This window comes from Aulostomus chinensis, chromosome 3, assembly GCF_037954235.1.
Source record: "Aulostomus chinensis isolate RoL2024-O1b breed Wild chromosome 3, RoL_Achi_v1.0, whole genome shotgun sequence".
Taxonomy (NCBI): Eukaryota; Metazoa; Chordata; class Actinopteri; order Syngnathiformes; family Aulostomidae; genus Aulostomus; species Aulostomus chinensis.
Genome location: NC_141322.1, coordinates 9,395,610 through 9,412,037, shown reverse-complemented (window position 1 = coordinate 9,412,037; position 16,428 = coordinate 9,395,610). Strand labels below are relative to the sequence as shown.

General features: G+C 41.4%; 1 pseudogene; it reads left to right on the top strand.

Annotated features, from left to right (window-relative positions):
• Positions 1-6,874: 6,874 nt before the first annotated feature.
• LOC147267575 (uncharacterized) lies at positions 6,875-9,672 on the top strand (annotated as a pseudogene).
• Positions 9,673-16,428: the final 6,756 nt, after the last annotated feature.

Genomic DNA, 16,428 nt, shown 5'->3' with positions numbered 1-16,428 from the left:
TTTTGTCACAGCAAAATACGAAGTATGACTCCCCCCTCATCCCCTCAAAGACAAATTATTAGCCTATCTGTGCGGTCCAAATCTTTACCACTCAGAATCTTTTTTTTTAGTATCTTAAAAGTTAGCTATTCTGAACATTTCCAGATTTATTCTAACAACAAAAAAAATTGCTTTCAGGGGTGAGTGAGGTCATTATAGCTGGTTGTAGTGTGTCAGCTTCGACAAATAGATCAACTCATGTCACTAAAATAATGACAGAAGGACAGATACGTTTCTTTGATAAAAATACCTCCACAAAGAGAAATCAAATATCATGAACACAATGTCTGGTTGAATGACCTAAACAGAGGTCAGCTTAATCTGGTTAGCTGTCTATTGCTTTTTTGGCAAGAAAAAACATTTCCTTTGGATCATTTCAGGTGTGAAGAATCAGAAAAGAACGGCATCCTTCTAAATTTACAATTTAAATATCAATTTAAATCTATCATCAATGAAAGATGGGTGATCAAGCCAAACCAACTGTTTGTACTGCACTTTATCACTGAAATTTATCACATGTAGCAAATGTCATACAGTATGCAGTCTAATCTAAAACTGCAGACAACACCAGATGGTTTCACTTTCATTTGTGACGATCACTTATCTAACTGCACAGCAGGACACCCCAGCTGTATTTTCCTGTAGGTGCTAATTTAACAGTGTTACCTCTGTCATTTGTGTTGCACCTAATGTTCCAGCTCCACTCACACCTTACATCACATAATTTCATATTTTCTCTCCCGGTGAAGTGTCAATCATCAAAAGGGTTGAGTAACTGGGCAAGCAGCAACCACAGCAAATGTATAAATCCTACATGATTCCCCTCATTGAGGTATCAGACACTTTATCATTGGTAATTATGGTAATGGTTATAGAAGTTTTGTCTTGTAACCCATGACTAAGTTGTTCACCAGGGGGAATGTATAACAATTGTAATGGAGCAATGCACATTTACAACATACCTATGTTGGCTCGATATTGGGTGGCACTATAATCTCTCTGGGGCTTGTCTGGGAAATGACACACTTATCCCTTGTATCTGTATCTGTACAACCACCAAAATGATCTGATCAGATGTTTCTGTACCTAGAAGGGTGAATGACTTAACATGAAAGTATGTGTTCTATTCAGAATTGTTTCAAGAAATTAATAGGGATTGAGCAGAAGTTGTTACATTTATTATTATTTGTCAGAATATTACTTTAAAAAGCCTCAGATGAAGTTTTACCAATATTTTTGATCAGAAGCCTAAACTATGTACAGAACAGTCTCAAATCGAGTTTCTACTGCAACTGACTTGATCCAGACTGCCTTGTAATATCGAACAAATCCTGATGGCTAGTTCAGTGTTGCTGTGAAACAAATTAAACTCTATATAAGTCATTGTTGTGAATCTAAGTATGAATAAAAACAGAAATCATTGTCGTCATCCTTTGCTTATCCAGGTCTGGGCAGCAGCCTCAGCAAGGAAACCCAAACTGTCCTCTCCCCAGCCACTTCCAACAGCTCTTCCGGGGGAATCCCAAGGCGTTCCCAGGCCAGCTGCTAAATATAATCCCTCCAGTGTGTCTTGGGGCAGCCCTGAGGCCTCCTCCCGGTTGGACATGCCTTGAAAACCTCCCGAGGGAGGTGTCCAGGAGGCATCCTCACCAGATGCCCGAACCACCTCAACTGTCTCCTCTCAAAATGGAGGAGCAGCGGCTCTACTCTGAGTCCCTCCTGAATGACTGGGCTTCTCACCCTGTCTCTTAGGGAGAGCCCAGTCACCCTGCGGAGGAAACTTATTTTGGCCGCTTGTATCCGCAATCTTGTTCTTTCTGTCATTACCCAAAGCTCATGACCACAGGTGAGGGTTGGAATGTAGATTGACTGGTAAATCAAGAACATCACCTTTTGGCTACACTCCCTCTTTACCATAACAGAGCGGTTTAGGGCCTGCATCACTATGGATACCGCCCCGATCTGCATGTCAATCTCCCACTCCATCCTATCCTCACTCATGAATAAGATCCTGAGATACCTAAACTCCTCCACTGGAAAAATAATATTCGAAAAAATAAAAAATGTTTTTTTGTGGAGTATGATTGTGTTTCTTGAAATGTTGTGATTTGTAAAATGTTAAATGTGAAATAATGAATTTTCTTGAATGTTTGCATGTTTTGTGAAATGTCATTATGTTTTTGACCTTCAAGCCATTCATATGATTCCACAGAAGCATATTTCTGTCATGCCATAGTAATAAAAATGGATTATTATCACCTTTTAACATAAGTATGTTATAACAGCAATACAAGTTTCATGTTAAAAGATTATATTTTTATGTAATGACAGGATTTTCTCATGTTATTTCAACAAAAAAATTTGCATCATAATGGGAAAGTTATTGCTATAATAATATATTGTAAAAACATGAAATTTATCCCATTATAATGTAACAGTATATTGTTATAACAATAAAAACACTACATTAAAATGCAAATATTATGAAGTTGTAAAATGATACTTTCGGCCCCAACATGGCCAGCTTGGCTGCAGTTAAGATGGTGCAGCTTGTCTATGGAGCCTTGTGTAACACTCCAGCTGATCAATGAGAAATTAGGCCATTAGTCATTCTTCCTTATGTACAATCCCATGTTTTTAAGCTCCATTTTAGTGTATGCATACATACAGACTGATTATATCATTCTCCATGTTTAATAAAATAACTGCAGAGTCTCACCGTCTGAACCAAAGCATGAGGTATATATTTCTCATTATCACAATATAAATGATCGTTTTATAACGATGAGCCTCATTTTATAAAATTCACACATTATAACATATGTTTAATATCTGTAAAATATAAAGAGTACCGTTATAAATTCATCCTTTGAAATGATGTGAAAATATAATTTTACTTTGTAAAAATATCACATGATGCATTATAGCATATATATTAAAGCATAATACTGATCTGTTTTCATTTCTATGGTATGAAAGCAATACATAGGATTCAGGTTTTCTCTGGAATTTGTCAAGGTCTGTCCAACTGCAACCAACACAAGACCCTGCCTCTTGCTGGGCTGCTTCAAACTCTTCCTTTACTGCACCACCCTTGGTCCCATATATCCTGGATTTTGTTTCTGGTCTTCCCACCTCTGATGGCCACACTGTTATCCTGACCATTGTGGATCGTTTCACCAAGATGCTCCACTTTGTGTCTCTGCCCCAGCTCCTCTCTGCTACAGAGACTGCTCAGTTGGTCCTGCTCAATGTATTCTGCCTGCATGACGTTCCTGTTGACGTGGTGTCGGACTGTCGGACCTGTTAGAATCACACCAGTTTCCAGAAGAGAAAGCCAATACAAAAGCAATATCTTGATTACCAATGTAACTCATATGATGAGCCACAAAAACATACAAACCTCTTAGGGATAATAAATGGAAAATTGACTCCATTTTGCAAAATTGGTCTTGAAGGAGGTGCTTGACTGAGTGAGCCTTTGTATGTTTAACAAACATTACGTAATAGAACTTCATGAAAATTGCAGGGTTAATGTATGTTTAGGGTGTACCCCGTCTCTCGCCGGTAGATGCTGGGATAGGCTCTAGCCCCCCCACGACCCTTAACAGGAATAAGCGGAAGACAATGGATGGATGGATGGATAGATGGATAGTTTCTGCTATGTTATAGGAGGGCTGCACAAGAGATACACTGTATTATTGACAGCCATGATTTCTGTGACATTCTAAATTCCATTTCAATAGATTCTCTGCTCAGCCATGGCACTAAATTCAAGTCTAGCCTAGATTTTGTGATGCTTACTGGATATTTAGAACACAGTAATTGTAGAAAAGCTGGTCCTCAACCTCAAGTGAAAATAAGAATTTCAAGATTAAAATAAAGAAATTAAGGATTTTCACCATCCAATTACATTTATATTGTAAACTGATGTATTCTTGCAAAAGTCTTTAGAGAAATCAATGAGATGTCAAATGTGCAGGACAAACTGCAGATCAGATCCCATTAAGGAGGAGCTGCAAGTTATCACCTGAATAGCCATGGGTCTAAGTCCCCAAAGGGCTTTCATTCACTGTATCCATCTGCAAACACAAGATGTCATCTGAACATATTTATTCTAAACTCTCCATTAATTCCTATTTCATGGTGTCTATCCATCCCTCCTTACTCTTGATGATCATTGACCTCCCTTGAATTGCACAGTGGTGTGATTATGATGACTTCATCTTTGTTGGTTAGCTGATGCACACAGATTTAAATAGGCACAGAAAGTGCAGAAATTGAAAATTCAAGACTAAATTGTTCCCTAAAAATCATTTTATCTTTTCCTTTTTGATGTGTTACTGTTTTTGTTTTGTTGTTTGTTGTCATTTATAACTGTGTATAACTACCTATTTCAAATTCAAATCACAAAATCTATACAAAGATCTAATCTGTTCTGGGTATGAAGATGCTGATGTTATGTATAGCTATGTAGAGAAAAATGTAAAGAACTGGACAAAGGAAATAGATTTTACTTTGAATACACAATGTTGGTCTTTTGAATGTAGGAACAATAACTTTATGTGCTTAGATGAGGTGTGTGCCAAATTCATCAAGTTGCTCAGACAATTATTTTCTATTTCAAGAGAATGATGGCTGTCACTTAAGCCAAGAACAAAATGACACTAAACAGGTGTCATTGCCCTGAGAGACACGGTTGTCCTGTTGCTCAGTGCTCAGGTTACTAACTAATGTAATTGCGTCCATGGGTGTGTTGATTTTAAAATGAGGTGTGGTCAGGTGCATTGCTTCCTAGTCTGAGGCAATAACGAGGCAATAACGTCTGAGTAATAACTGAGGCAGAACGCCTTTGGACCACTGACCAACAAAATTCAGTTCTAAAGTCAAAGGCTAATTAATTTTTATGGCATTTAAAGTGCATTTTACTCAAACAGTAAGCTGCAACTTCATAGACAGGTGCATAGCATTACGTACATTGAAACATGTATGTTACAACACGTATGAGACATGTATGTTACATCAATACTCCTGTTGATGCTCCTGACCAAGACAGAGCACTGCTCAATTTTCTGTAGAGGATAGGTTAAATGCACAGGACAAATTGTGCAGCAAAAGTCAGTCTTCTTTTAAAAATCTTGTTGACATTGACAGTGTGTTGCTTCACATTGTCCACAGCAACAAATGAATGTGTTTCATACTTGGTGGGCAGCTTGTGTTAAATACAAACTAACATGGTAAATATACTAATTGAAAAAGTTGCAAGGGCTGCACGGTGGTGCAGTGGTTAGCACTGGCACCTCACAGCAAGAAGGTTCCGGGTTCGAGTCCCAGCTCGGGCACGGGATCTTTCTGTGTGGAGTTTGCATGTTCTCCCCATGCCTGCGTGGGTTCTCTCCGGGTACTCTGGCTTCTTCCCACCATCCAAAGACATGCAATTGGGGACTAGGCTAATTGAATACTAAAAATTGACCGTAGGTATGAATGTGAGAGTGAATGGTTGTTTGTCTCTCTATGTTGGCCCTGCGATAGACTGGCGACCTGTTCAGGGTGTACCCCGCCTCTCGCCTATTGACGCTGGGATAGGCTCCAGCCCCCCCGCGACCCTTAATGTAGGAATAAGCGGAAGACAAGGGATGGATGGATGGACAATGTTGCAAATGAAACAATGTAGGTTTATTTCCAGCATGGGGAAAGTAACATCCATTTACAGGAAATGCATGTAGGGATGCTTTTTTAAGCCAAATGTGAACACACTGGCCACTTGAGGGCTGGCCACTAGAGATTGAATCACATCAAGGTGGGCAGTAACACCACAGGGCTAGGGAGCCACTCATGGGCTCATATGTAAGATGAGTTGCAAGTCAATTGTAAGCATCAATTTACCTTGTCTTGTCTGAAGCTTTTTTCAGCCAACACCAAACCCCTTCAGTGAGTGGAAAATCATGACTAAAATCATGTGAGCTATGCATAAGAGAGATGCTACGTACATTTATTAGATGCAAGAGGCACAACAGCAAAACTTTACTGAAGATTGAAATCTCAGACATAACTGCCATGTCTGCGCCTCCCAGATGATTTATTTGTTATATTTTGTGTTGAACTATTGTTTCTTCAAAATTTACCTTACAAATTAAAGAGGCTGTTTTCAGTCAGTGTAAAGATTCCCATGCTTGTAGTAACATCCCTACAGCAAATTTAATCTGCAAAAGTAAAAACTGTTGTCATTAACTTTACAGAACAGAGAACTGTGAGTCCAGTATAGCTTTGGATAGTTAAAGTAATTTACGTGGATTTGATACACCCTAAAGACACCTGTGTTTCGTGCCTTAGGCCATGCAGAATGGACCGGTTAAAAAAAAACCTTCAGTTTTGGTGCATGGGCTTCAGCAGGAAAATAGAGTGAGCAGCACACATAAACTAGAGATCTGCATTGGGTCCTACCGGGTCCCACAGGACCCAATGCTGGTCTCACAGGAGCGGGCGGGTTGATCTTTGCTGCGGGCAGAAGCAGGCGGTTTGAACTTTGTTGTGGGCAGGAAAGGTGGGTGTTTCTTATTCTCAGGTCTCTCTCAAAACCCCATATACAGCTTATAATGTGACAAATTAATGAAAGACTGATAAAGAAAATAAAAATACATTTCATACTGAAAGACAAAATCCATGCTGTTCATCCAGTGTCCTTTGTTTTTCATTTTCCACTGGTATTGTGACAAACAGACATTTCATTTTCATCTCTTTCAAGTTCAACTCTTTGGTCTATCCATCCAGCCATCCATCCAGCCATCCATCCATCTATCCATCCAGTCAGTGCTGCTGTTAAACTTGATTCAAGATGGGGCTATGGTGACATGTAGAATGGATTAAAGACCTCAAGCTTATTCTTGTGATGACATAATCAGAGCTTGAAAGCCTTAAAGAAAAAGTTGACTCTTAATGTCAAATTTTTAACCAAGGTTGGATATGTAAATATTTAGTCACAAGCCCTACCAATGCCACGAATTTTTCATTGAGAGAAATGGATGGAAAAGTTCTAAAATTGTCATCATTGAGAAAGGCTGGCTTGGAGACTTCAAGCAAACACCCAGAGAGAACCCACGCAGGCACAGGTCTTCAAACACTGTCCCCGCCTGTTGGAGCATCTTTGGAAGATCTTCAAGGTAATCTGGAGAAGAGGGAAGGTACCTCAGCAGTGGAAGTACGCAGAGGGGATATGGATTCCCAAGGAGGAGAATGCAAAGAACATCGAGCACTTCAGGACAATCTCCCTCCTTAGTGTTGAGTGCAAGACCTTCTTCAAGATTATTTAAAATCGCCTCATGGGATTTTTACTGAAGAACACCTACATCGACACCTTGGTGCAGAAGGGAGGAGTCCCAGGAGTTCCAGGGTGTATCGAGCACACAGGCGTGGTAACGCAGCTCATCCGCGAGGCGCGAGAGAGCAGAGGCGATTTGGCAGTTCTGTGGCTTGACCTTGCCAATGCGTATGGGTCGATTCCGCATAAGCTGGTCGAGTTGTCCCTGAACAGATACCACGTCCGTTCCAGGTTCGCATTCTCATCCTCGACTATTATAACAACTTTAGTCTGAGGGTGTCCTCTGGGAATTCAACATCAGAATGGCATCGTCTGGAGAAAGGCATTATTACAGGCTGCACAATCTCTGTGTCCCTGTTCGCGTTGGCCATGAATATACTCGTAAAGTCTGCGGAAGTAGGGTGCAGAGGTCCGCTGTCCAGATCTGGTACTCGGCAACCCCCAATTAGAGCATTCATGGATGATCTCACGGTAACCACAACATCAGTGCCGGGATGCAGATGGTTTCTTCAAGGCCTTGATTGACTCATCAGTTGGGCAAAAATGAGCTTCAAGCCCGCTACGTCCAAGTCCTTGGTCTTAAGGAAAGGCAAAGTAACCGACCGCTTTCGCTTCAGTCTGGGAGATACCACAATTCCATCTGTGTCAGAAAAGCCAGTGAAGAGCTCTTCACCAGCTACCTGAAGGACCAGCTGTGGACAAGTCAGGACTTCCTGGAAAGTTCAAGGCCCGGATCTAGCAGCATGGGATCCCGCCTCGTCTCCTCTGGCCTCTGCTGATGTACGAATTCCCCTTGACCACCGTGGACGGTTTTTAGAGGAAGATCAGCTCATCCCTGCGCAGGTGGCTGGGCCTGCCATGGAACCTGAGCAGCATTGCGCTGGGCACAACACCAAGCTGCAACTTCCCTTCCCCAGTCTGGCAGAGGAGTTCAAGGTTTCCCGGGCCCGAGGATTCCTACTGTATAGAGATTCTGCTGACGGAAAAGTGTGGAGGGCAGAACAGGAAGGAAGTGGCGTGCCCAGGATGCAATAGAGCGGGCAGAAGCGAGACTGAGGCATGGCACCCTGGTGGGACTTGTGGCTACAGGTCGGGCTGGGCTGGGCAGCAACCCAAAACCTTGCTACAGCAGAGCCAGGAGATAAAGAGAGGCGAAAGCTCATCCAGGAGGAGGTTCATGCAGAGGTGGAGGAGGCTCGCCTCAGCAGAATGGTGGGCATGAGCAAGCAGGGGGCCTGGACCAAGTGGGAGCACATAGATGGCCGCAAGATCATCTGGACTGAGCTCTGGAAGGCGGAGCCACACAACTTCAAGTTCCTGGTCAATTCGGTCTATGATGTGCTCCCAAGTCCTGTTCACCTGGGGCTTGTGAGACTCACCTGTGTGCCAGCTTTGTCAGGAAATAGGTTCACTAGAACACATCCTCAGCTGTTGTTCAAAGGCCTTGGGAGATGGTAAATGGTAAATGGACTGAATTTTATATAGCGCTTTTCTACCTTAGCGGTACTCAAAGCACTTTACAGTGTCATCTCATTCACCCATTCACACACACTGATGGTGGAGGCTGCCATGTAAGGTGCCAACCTACTCATCAGGAGCAATTATGGGTTCAGTATCTTGCTCAAGGACACTTTGACATGGTCACCGGGGTCGGGGATTGAACCAGCGACCCTTTGGTTGCTTGACGGCCACTCTACCCCTGAGCCATGCCGCCCATATGGCAGGTACCGTTGGCGCCACGACCAGGTACTGCGGGCAATAGCAGACACAATCTGCACTGGCATCAACACCAGCAAGCGGCAACACCCAACCAAGCAGTCAATTGCCTTTGTTCAAGCAGGGGAGGAAGCCCAACCCTTTAGGAAGACCCAGGGGGTCCTGCTCACAACAGCAAGGGTGAAGACCTAGGGAGGCAGTTGCGATTCCCGAACATCATCGCTGTCACATCACTCCGGCCAGACCTGGTCCTGATGTCTGGAGCCAGCAAGCAGGTGGTGCTCCTTGAGCTAACTGTGCCCTGGGAGGACAGAATGGAGGAAGCTCAGGAGAGAAAGAGGGCAAAGTATGCCAATCTTGTGGCCGAATGCCAGAGGAATGGGTGGAAAGACCGCTGCGACCCTATTGAGGTGGGCTGCAGGGGCTTTGCAGGCAAGTCCTTACACCGGGTCCTGGGGCTTCTTGGGATTTGTGGACTGCACAGACAAAGAGCCATCAAGAACATCTTGGAGATGGCTGAAAAGGCTTTTCAGTGGCTCTGGTTGAGGAGGGGGGAGGCGTGGCGTAGTGTGCTACCTGGACACAAGTCGGGGGACTGATCACCTCCGGCTGGGTCGCCTAGGGGAGGGTGTCTGATTACACCAAAACACCCCATAATCCTAGGAGAATCACTGATGATGTGTCCAGGTTGCACCACGAGGTGTATTAAAGAACTATAAATAAAACTTCTTAATGGGACGTTAATTTCATCCTTTAACGCCAGAGATTTTTATTTTCACCCATCTAAGTTTATCCAATGATGATCAAGATAGGTCAACGGTCAAGCTTCAGATGGGCCAGTGACAAGATCGCACTCAGTAGAACAGGGTACACAGGATCTCCATGACATCTGTGACAAAACGTTTTGAGAAAATCTCTGTGAATTGCCTATTCACTATTTACTAGTAGCATTTACCTCTGTCTCTCTGTTCTCCCTCTCATATCTATTACTCTCAGTTTGTTCCTTTATATCTATCCGTGAAAGAAATGTAGGGAAAGAATCACATGGTCTTTTTTGTAATTTACTTAATGGTTGTTCTGTTTGGAGTTTTTCCTTTCTCGTAACGTTTGGCTGCGCCGTGACAAGAGTTTTTCAGCCCACCCTTGGTCTCTGCAGGACAATCTGGGGAATTTCTGGAATCAAGGAGCCTCCATTCAAACACTTGGCAGGACTTCCTGAAAATCCGTAAGTAACATCGCCATCACTACACCGTCTCCCTTATCCAAGAGGTGTCGGGTGTATCCTGCTAGGTGATTAACCAGTTTGCTTTCCACCAAAATGAACTTTTTCTTCTAGCTGATGTAAGTTCCTTAATTGCTTAAATCTTTTATTTACAGTTTCAACAGTTAATTGTCACATTTGTTGCATAATTTTCAGATTCGAGTGAAACATTTTTTACCCCCAAATTGTATTGCAGGTTGCCAAGCCTCCAAAATCATATTGTACTTTGATTAAAGTAAATGCAGGTTTGCGTCTGGCAGTCCTATCTTCCTAGGTTTGTAGTTTATGTTTACAGTAGTTTGACGGAATGGGTTTTGGGCCAGATACTGTATATTGTTTGAGGGCACATTTTGTAATTGGTGATTGAACACCTTTTCTTTATTAATGGACCTCACCTCACCTATCAATATACTATAAACCACACGGTGCAACCTTCTACCTCAATTCTTTTATAGAGCATGCTGGGTAAACTCACAGTTGTCCACTGTGTGCACAATGTTTTAATTATTTAGAGAAAGTGGATGTAGCCTGGCATAAAGTTAGTGTGGTACTTTTTTCATTTGTTTTATTTCCATTCATTCATTCATCATCTTCCGCTTATTCCTTTCTATCAAGGGTCACGGGGGGGCTGGAGCCTATCCCAGCATCTATGGGCGAGAGGCAGGGTACACCCTGGACAGGTCGCCAGTCCATCGCAGGGCCAACATACAGAGACGAACAACCATTCACACTCACATTCATACCTACAGTCAATTTAGAGAACCCAATTAGCCTAGTACCCAAATTGCATGTCTTTGGACGGTGGGAGGAAGCTGGAGTACCCGGAGAGAACCCACGCAGGCACAGGGAGAACATGCAAACTCCACACAGAGAGATCCCGTGCCTGAGCCGGGACTGGAACCTGGAACCTTCTTGCTGTGAGGCCACAGTGCTAACCACTGCACCACCGTGCAGCCTTGTTTTATTTCCAAGGGGCATAAACATGCACAAACCATTGGGGCAACAAAAAATATAGCACACTGCTTCCTTATCAATATGTTTCTAAAAGCTTTTTCTTTCCAAGAGATAATATACCATCTAGTTTGCTTCAAATAGCTCTTATCTTTGCTGGCATTCAAAGGTGACTACCACACCAGCAGACGCAGAGACCCAGCTGTCTCTCCCCACCACTCCACGGATCATCATGCTCGGTAAGTTTCACATCCACATCTAGGTATTTATTGTCTTAATGTTTAAGGAATAGTTAGGATTTTTTGACATTAGGTGAGTGGAGTTCATGCCCGGTTTCAGAAAGTGGTTCTTTCTCGTTGCTGGGGTCAAAGCATTTTGCCAAAAATAACAGTATGCATTGAAAATAGTTATCCATTTGCATCACAGAACCTTGGCCATAAAAAAGTAAAACCTCGCAATCATCTGGCACTATTTTCCCTCCCTTTTGTGTCGCTGAGTGCTGCTGCACTGCTGCCACCTTTCCATCAGCTGATTCACTGTGTTTACATGATTAGATGGCGAGTGATGGGACATGAGACAGCTAATGAGAGAACTTGAAAGAATTTTTAAAAATTAATTTCATTTATAGAAACTACAGTTTTGAAATATAATTTTTGTAAATTTGTTTGTTTACTAAGGAGAGATAATCTTCACTGCAAGAAAATGGATGCTGTCGATTGAGTGGAGGGCCGTAATCCCGTAAATGCTGCTCACCTGGCTCTGCCTTGGCAGCTCTCTTCGCCTGTTATTATGTATTCAATTTAGAGTATGGGTGATTCTAGTATTCAAATTATACAGTGAGAAACTGAATTTACTGTGACTACTGTTAGTAACACTGTATAGCCATATACAATACCATTAATAAAAAACAGTGCTTAACACAAACCTGCACTGTTAATGCAATTAAAATCACAGTATTTCATCAATATTTTTCTTACAGTTAAACAACCAATACTCTAAATATAACCAAAATCACAGTATTATATTGATATTTTTTCTACAGTTAAACAATCAATACTTTAAATACAATTGGAATCACACTGTTTAATTGTTTTTTTTATTTTACTGTGAATAATTAAAATACTGTAAATAGAAATACTGTGCTCTTACTGTAAAAAAATATTTACAGCAAGTCTCTGGCCAATTGTTGCCAGTTACTTGCTGTAAATTTTAAGGTAACTTTGTTACATTGAATCCTTAGCATCCTTATTAGATTATAACCATACCACTATTTGGCTGAATTACCAGCGTGCTTCCAGTATACTTCCAGCCAGATTCTATCAAACTAAACTGTACAAGAAGATTGAAAATACCTTGTGCTGAGAATGGTTAAATCACAGGCCGTGTACACAGCACCAAAACATGATTGTATTGGATGACAGCCTCAAGACAGGGTAATTCTACATGCTGTCACTACATCACTGTCATACAACCAATGTAGTTATGTCCTTGGAGGCTGAAGTTTACAGTGTAACTCATTTCACTTCCTCCAACTGGAAGATTGTGATTGGCGAGATACAGCCTGGTGTTGCGAAATGCCTTCAAGTGTGACAGCTAATCTGTATCAGAAACTCACAGTACATTGCAATTTAATTCCAAGTTCTGATGATGTGCTTTTTTCATAGGTGTTCATTTTATCCTGTAATTTATTTATTTAGATGATTAATGGAGGTGTAAGATTGGAATGGACTTTTATTTTGTTTCAGAAACATCAACAGGTGCCTGATATATTAAACAGTGGCGATAGTTTGGAAATAACTGCTCTCTGTGAAAATATTTCACTAGATTTGCATGCAATGGATAAAAACAAGTATCAAATAGGCAGCATCCTCTTTGATCAAAGGATTATTGAATTAGAAATTCCACAAAAGAATAAGTAAGTAAGTAAATCAGACAGAGTCAGACATAGATGACAATGTCTATATACATATGAGGAAATCACAGGGGGACAGGGGAGGCCTGGATGCCCCTAAAAAAAAAAGAACAAAGAACCCCCCCCCTTATTTTCCTATCAGTGTTTGCTTACAAGTTTGGATTATCAAAATATATGCATTGAAAACATGTAAACAAATTATAGATGCAAAATAAAAGTGAGGGGGCAGCATGTTGCTGTAGTGGTTAGCACTGTGGCATCACAGCAAGGAGGTTACAGGTTCGAGCCCTGGCTCAAGCACGGGATCTTTCTGTGTGGAGATTGCAAGTTCTCCCTGTGCCTGTGTGTGTTCTCTCCAGGTACTCTGGCTTCCTACCATACTCCAAAGACATGCAGGAGGAGAATCCCTACTCTAAATTGACTGTAGTGAGACTGTGAGTGTGAATTGTTGTCTGTCTTTACGTGTTGCCCCGCGATGAACTGGTGATGTGTCCAGGGTGGACCCCACCTCTTCCCCCCCGCGACCCTTAACAGGATAAGCAGTAGAAAATGGATGTTTTGTTTTAATGGTTTACAATTCTTTTCATGTCCCGTTTATTGCATATGAATATGCAAATTTAAAATTTATGATTTTTTTTGGTGGTAAACGTATTAAGTAACAAGGTAGAATTGAACTCAACAACACTATCCAGAACTTAGATAGTTCGTTATCATCACTATAACAAGTTTCCCATGTTTTGACATAAGAGAATAAAAAGAAAACTACTATAACGTTACCAAGCTTCATCACCAAGTTCTGCTGCAGACCCAAGCTCCTTTTCTCATTCTGATAATATATAATGGTACATAATACTGCACATTGCTGGAAAGTTCCATCAATGGTGATGTAAGTTTAAACATGCAGAGTGCCTCTCTGAAGGATCTAAAAACAAAAAAGATCCACATACACTTTTTGATATATTTGAGGGTATTGAGAGTAGCCTAATGCACTGAATATCCTATAATTTGCTTGTTCAATTTTTTAAGCAACATGAAGCATACATAATGGAACCTCATGATATACAAGTGACTGGCCAAACCTATTTGCAATGCACCAATGAAGGACGAGCTAATATATTTTTGGATGGACACTGAGTCATATGTCCAAGATTTGGCCAGTGTTTGTCTATGATGGTTTCAGTTGTAAATTGTCTTTACATCTTTCTTAGCAGAACACAAGCACATACTGACTAATAAGGGGTAATGGGCCTCTTGAGAAACTTCCTGGTAGTCCTGAAGCTGGAATCTGAGAATGATGTTGTGAGTCGAGGAGCTGCCTGGCAGATCCACACAGAAAAACAATACATGTGTCTTGTTTAGAACAAGTGCAGCCACTTAAATCAAAGACATATGGTGTAACATGTGACTCTACGTCATTTACAGCATTTAGATCTCCTCTGACTGTAGGGTTACAGTAACCAAATGACACTAGCAGCTGTGATCATAGAGGAGCATGTGTTGGCTTAAGTGAATAACTCATCCAATTATACCGATTAAGTTTGCCCTATATGAAAAGACACATATTGAGGAGCTTTATTACAATTATATGTGTCAGACTGGAGCCTTGAATGTATTGTTTAACTCTGCAAGGGTTACAGTGCATTACCTATTCTTGAGACAATGAAAACTCTGTGAGATGGGTGGTAAGAGACCAGAATGTGTCAATATAACAGAACACCTTTCTTAGCTGTTGCTGTGGGGATGAAGACCATGGCATGAGTGACTGTACAGTAGATGTCCTTGATTACATAAATATATCACAGGGCTCCAGCCTCCACGGCACAGCACGATTTGTTTGTCTCCTTACATGCCCTCATTGTGATGTGCTTGTTGCCAAGGTAACTGCTGTTTTCACAATGAGAGTGTGTAGGATGCCAGCAGCAATGCCAAAATTTTGGTACAGCATAGACAGCAAGGGCTTTACTGGCACATTTCAACAGATTTGTTAAAAACAGGATATATGCCACAAATTGCTTCAGTCATAGAAAACACATGCAGCAAAAGCAACGTGAATTTCTCCTCAAAACACATTAAGAAAAAAGAAAAAAAAACGGTTCTGGGCACTGAAAGAGAGGAATGTGAATAATAGATAAGAATCAGTGTGAGACATACTGTATACTGTGTGTGCTTGGACAATGTGATTCCATAGCAGAATTATGCCTCTTCTGAATCATTGATATTACATGAGTGCCAGGTGGCTCATGAAATGCATTTTTCCCAACAAATGCAAAAGAAATTGGAAAATGGAAACATGAATTAAAGTGTTTGTTTCTGTGCATTTGTTACAAAATGACCCTTAACCTGATTATTTTGTTGACATTCTGGAATGTTCTGCAGGGACTGAGGGGATTATATTGACTCTGTAAAATGCATAAATCAAAATGTATATGTAATATAAAATGGCACCAACATAATACCTTAAAAAAATCTTTGCAATTTTACAGGTGCAGTTATAAATTTCCACTCGCTTGTCGTAAAGTTTGATTATGAATCCTGCAAGAATTACTGGTTCCAGTTTTTGAGAACATAAATGATCTTGTTTAGTACCTGATAATTGTCAGTGTTGACAATTATCAATTGTCAGGTGATTTACTTAGCAGGGAACAATCCCAAACCTGCACAGATGGGAGTGGATATTTCTGGAGGTGGCCAAACAACAAGATACAAATGTAAGAATACAGGCACAGCCAGTTTATGATAAAGACAATCGGATGATTGTGAAAAAACTGATGTACTCTGTTCTTAGGTATTTATATTCTATTCTACTTTTTAAATCCTGAGACACAAGGAAAAATTGTCCTTTGACAGCATATAACCCAATTTTATCAACTTGACAAGATTCATACTATTAAGATGGCTCCAAAACTTATGGTGAGGCACATCCATCTGCCTGCTTTCTCAAAGATGCATGTCAGCTGGACTAGTACTCGGGTGAAGCAGACCATTCCATATCTGGGGTGGGGTGGGAAGGAGTCCAGGGGAAAGATCCATCCAGATTGTCACGAGTATCCAGATTGTTCTGAGATCTTATTGCTGTCCTCCACCTCATTCAGTGGCACTGGTGAGATGAAGTGGGACTGTCGGGGGTGGGCAGATTGCTGGAAGTCAGCTGTGATGTATGAGAGAGAGGGCTGATCAGGGCTCCTTTGGTGAAAGTCAGCAATGAGTCGAGGCAAGGCAAGGCAATTTTAT